This window comes from Prionailurus bengalensis, chromosome C1 (genome assembly GCF_016509475.1).
Source record: "Prionailurus bengalensis isolate Pbe53 chromosome C1, Fcat_Pben_1.1_paternal_pri, whole genome shotgun sequence".
NCBI lineage: Eukaryota > Metazoa > Chordata > Mammalia > Carnivora > Felidae > Prionailurus > Prionailurus bengalensis.
Window position 1 is genome coordinate 17507199 of NC_057345.1, and position 5011 is coordinate 17512209.

The following is a 5011-nucleotide window of genomic DNA, read 5'->3' on the forward strand; positions in this document are numbered from 1 at the left end:
CAGAGGACTCTGGGAAGCCTGGAGGAAGCCTGACACTCACTGTGTGTCATTTGCCTCGTCACTTTCCCTTTCTGAGCCTCAGTTACTCCTCTGGAGGGTGTGGGAGGGTTAATCACTAAAGACCTCTGACTGGTAAGATTTGGATAGAACCATGAGCCAGTGGGTTTTTTTTTTTTTTCCGTCCTGGACATCAATTAGATGACATCAGTTCTTTCTATGAATGAAATGTAGTCAGTGCCTCTTATAGCACGTATGCAAATATATGTAAATTAATACAAAATAAAGGACCCCCAAAAGCTTCTGTTCATAGAACCGAGGTCTGGTCAGACCTGGGGTGGAGGGAGAAACTTAGCTCATGCTTTCACCCTCCTTGAATGCCTCCCCCCCAGCCCCCACCCTACAGAGAAGGACCTGAGAAGGACCCAGGGAAGGGAGGTGACTGGCCTACAGTCATGCAGCCAAACACTGACAAAGTGTTTCAGCAGCCAGGTCTCTACCCTGGCATTTTTCTCACCTGCCCTTCCTTCTGTTCAGCCCAGGCCTGGGGCTAGAACCTAGCTCTAAGGGAAGGGAGGAGCAACCTGTGGCCAGGACAAGGTGCACTGGAATAAATTTCATAATGAAGTTCTACCAAAATACCCTGTATGCAGATCGGGGAGAAGTCCTTTTGGTTATGTGATCAGGGTGAAGAGGTCCTTTGAGTCACATGTTGAAAAACTGGGATGTAGGGAGATGATTCCCTGTAGAGGGGACAGTGTACCCCAAGGAGCAGATGCCGAAAACAGGAAAGCACCGTCATGCTCAGGCATTCCTGCTTATAAAGACAAGCCTCCATGGTGTCCCCTGCCAACCAGAATGCGACCCCCCCCCCCCGGTCTCTTTTAGATGGAAATTCTGGAACCTCCCCTGCCTGTAGGATAGTGCACATGTAGGGAGGTAGTGAAGAACGAGCCTGGATAGCTACCTGGGGACCAACATGTCCAAAGTCTGAAATGGTAAGCTAGGGAATCATCCGGACTTTGTTCTGAGAGCAATAGGGAGCCACTGAAGGTTTCAGAGCAGTGAGAGAAGTCATCAGATTCATATTTAGGATGACCCAATTGGTGCTGGCAGCAGAGAAATCAGTTCGAAGACCAGGGACAATAGTCCCAGTGGTGAAGGGAAAGGCCTGAACCGGGCCAGGGAAGCGAGAGTAATGCAGGGATACTTGTCTCAATGGAGTAGTCTGAGCCTGTTTGGATAGGGAGGCAAGGGAGAGGACTGAGCACAGTGAGTCTGCTTAATCCGGAGAGGAAGGGAGCTGAGGCCTCTCCTTTCCATCCTTCTCATGACTGGCTATTTCCCCAAGCTGGTGCCCAGGCAGGCAGGGAAGGGGGTGCCCAGGTCAGTGGGGCTGCTGCCTGCCAGGAATCCAGGACAGAGGGCAGCTTGACTTTGTTCTCTGGGGACTTTTATTCTATTTCTCTAACTTGTTAAGGAAAGACCTGGGAGCCTTAGGGGACCACAAGTCAAGTATTTCCCAAACATTTATTTAGTACTCACTAGGGCAAAGTATTAGTGTGGGGGACAGACACGCTGAGGCCAAATTTCCTAAATCTCAAACTGTGACGTGAGACGTGCATAGGATTTTTCCCCCCAGATTTGATATTTAACTATATGACAAGCACTTTAAGGACATCTGTTATAGGTTGGGTTACGTCCCCCCAAAAGTTATGTTGAAGCCTCAACTCTCAGCACCCCAGAATGTGATCTTATTTCGGAAGAAGGTTGCTGCAGAGGAATTACTTAAGATGAGGTCGTATTGGAGCGGGGTTGGCCCTTAGTCCAATCTTACTGGTGTCCTCCTAAGAAGAGGAGAGAACCACACAAGGGGAACACTGTTGTTGACAGAGGCAGAGATGGGGGTGATAGAGCTGACCACCACGGAATGCCACCGACTGATGGCCACCAGAAGCTAGGTGGAGGCAAGGAAGGTTTCTACCCAGAGTCTTAGACAAGGTGACCCTGATGGTACCTCGATTTCAATCCTCGAACCTCCAGAACAGAGAGTGAATAAGTCCGCGTTATCGTAACCCCGGCTTTGCGGTACCTTGTCACAATGGCCCTAGGAAACGAATAACACACTGAAATCAATCACATTTAACTTCGGCCACTGCCCCCACTGATCACCACTTGAAAGGCGGGGCCTTTCTAGAACAGACACACCCATGCCACTCCTTTGTTCAAAACGTGTCCACAGCTCCCCAGTGCCCGGGCAACGCTTGGAGGGACTCCTTGCCTGGGCCCCACATGCTCCCAGCCTCTCATCTCTGCCCTTTGCCCTCCGCTATCAGCACGATACACCATTTCCTCGGGCCCTTCCTCTTATTATCCACCCCCCCCCCCCCGCCTCCACCACCACCTGTTCCCCCTTCCCTGTCTTCGGTAGAGTGGTTAAGAGCAGAGTGCCTGGTTTTGAATCCCGGCTCCCCCATTGCCCAGCGTCCGGCAGTGGCACCTTGGGCAACTTTTTGTCTCAACGCCTCAACTTTCTCACGTGTAAAACGGGAATACTAGCCGTTCCTATTTCAGAGAATGGAAAGCCATAAAAGCCTTGAAAGGGTTTAGTCTTTTGATCTGGCACACGGAGGAGCAGTTATATTTCCTCCCTTATGCTTGGTGTGCTGTCTCCCAGAAGGCCTCTCTGCCCACCGCCCCCCCCACCCCCCACCCCAGGGGATTGTGTCACCCACGTATTGTACCTGTCTCGTCATATTTCTGTCTTCACCAGGTTGTGCACTTCTCTGGGCAGGGAAGAGGCCATCCTGCACCCCTGCATCTGAGCATGCAGCAGGTGCTCAATAAATGCTTGCTGCGGTAACTACCGAGCAGAGCGAATTGGCCAAGGGGATCTGGGAGGTAGGGCGTGGGGACAGCTTTCATGGGACAGTCGGCCCATCTGTCTGGAAGTGAAAGTTGTATTGTTAGTTCTGAGAGCATGAGAAAGAAAGCGAGAACCAGAGAGAAAAAGGCAGTGGGCAGAGGGCAGAGCCCGCGCCCCGCTCCGGCACCCCGACCTTGCCCACCAACCCCAGCACATCCTGCCCCTCCCCCGTTGTGCCCCTCCAAATGCTCACCCACGCACACCTACCCCATCCCCAGCCAGCGGCTTCCTCTGACACACTTTTTCCATTGCTGGGCGGGGCGGAGCCCTTCCAGGTGAAAACAATCTCCGGGGTTTCCTTTTCAGGGTCCTTCCCCCAACGTTCCCGTCCCTGCCGAACCTACCTGTCAGCAGCCCCTGACTTCAATGGCGCAACATCGGCCTGGGGCCAGAACATTCAAGGCTATGTGAGGTGCCGCCTGGTGTCTCAAATCAGGTTCAGAATGGTGACTCAGGATGCTGGCTCCGCTGCACTCGAGCTGTGTGACTCTAGGCAGGCCCCTTCCCCCCTCTGAGCCCCGTTTTCTGTAAAAAGGGGTGGTGATGCCAGTCCTCCCGAACTGTGGTGGGTTTTCCGTGGGACGATGGGAAGAGCATGAGAAAGCTCTAGCAATCTGATTGTCCGTGGGGACCGCGCAGGCGTGCCGTGGCAACAGGGAAGGTCCCCTTCCCCAGGCCCAGGGCCGTGCCAGGCACTAAGGGGGTGAGAGCGTTTGGCCTCCAGTGTTGCCGAGTATGGATGGGGAAGTGGGGCCTAGAGTCTGGCGGAAAGAACAGGGAAATGGGAGTGAGACCTGAGCTCACCCCCGCCCCCCCACGACTCTCTGACCTGGCACGTCTCATCTCCTCTCTAGACCTCGGTTTCCCAGACTCAGCATCGCGGGACTAGCTCTGATGCCTGTCTAGGTCTTCCAGGTCTGAAACCTCAGACCTCCTAGAACCCTCCACCACCACATTCACCTCCCTCGCGTAGACGAAGCGTCTGCCTGCCTCACTGGGTTTGGAGGAAGATCGCAGTCTTACTTGTTGCACGCTGAGCATCCAGCACCGGACCAGCTGCAGAGTCAGTGGCGAGGGATGGGAGGGGGGGGCGGACAGGACTGGGGGGAAGTGAGTGAATGGGGAGGGGGGGAATGAGGGAATTGGGAGACGGGCACTGGAGGAGTGGACAGTGGACGGATGGATGGTTGGATGATGATTCTACCGGCAGGTGGACAGCTGGTGAAAGTGAATCGGTGGGTGTTGAATACTCAGCTACTGATCATGGTTTTTAGCGTCACACACATCCCCGGAGTCACCAGACACACCCCCCGGGCTTGCCAGGGACCTCCCCTACTTGCAGCCAACGTTCCATGGCTCTGGTTTCCCCTCCAAAGCACGGACGTGGGTCTAAGAATCCTCCCAGGACTCTCTCCACACGAGAGCCTCGATAAGCTGCCCATCACAAGGCCTTACCGGGCTGCCCGGGTGGCTCAGTCGGATAAGCACCCGACTTGGGCTCAGGTCATGATCTCACAGTTCGTGGGTTCGAGTCCCGCGTCGGGCCCTGTGCTGACAGCTCGGAGCCTGGATCCTGCTTCGGATTCTGTGTCTCCCTCTCTCTCTGCCTCTCCCCGACTCACGCTCTGTCTCTGTCTCTCAAAAATAAATAAATATTTAAAAAAAAAGAAGAAGAAGGCCTTACCTTTTCATCCCATCGAAATTTCCCCCGCATCGGTGTGAAAATGACAGTGACTTATTCACTGTGACCCTACATACTCAGGAGTGGGTGTTTCTGGATGATACGGTGTTTTGCCTAGGGAGGAACCGCTGAGGGTGGTGGAGGCGAAGATGCCAAGTTGACCTGCTGGCACCGTCCGGGGCGCCTAGTCTGTTACCTCTGCAGACCTCCCGTCCAACGCAGGCCGTGCCTTCCAGCCATTAACAGCTCCCCCGGCAAGAGACTCTTACAACTCACCAGTGGTCCCCAGTTCTCTCCTGCCAGCCTATCTTCACGCCCTCCCAGGGACCCTAGACCGAACAGGGGTCAGAACCCAGTTTGGTGGGTTACCCTCCCCCACTCTGTCCCATGGACTCAACCGACGTAGA

At 54.3% G+C, this 5011-nt stretch overlaps 1 long non-coding RNA gene across 2 annotated transcripts; it reads right to left on the reverse strand.

Moving 5' to 3' along the window:
* Nucleotides 1-241: 241 nt before the first annotated feature.
* Nucleotides 242-4450, reverse strand: LOC122482081. Of its 2 annotated transcripts, XR_006296985.1 has the most exons (3): nt 3268-4450; nt 2742-2942; nt 242-2104 (listed from the first exon to the last, which is right to left on the reverse strand). It is a non-coding gene; the product is annotated as an uncharacterized LOC122482081 (long non-coding RNA). The 2 variants fall into 2 exon arrangements; XR_006296984.1 differs by having other exon boundaries at nt 2742-4450.
* Between the last annotated feature and the right edge of the window lie 561 nt (nt 4451-5011).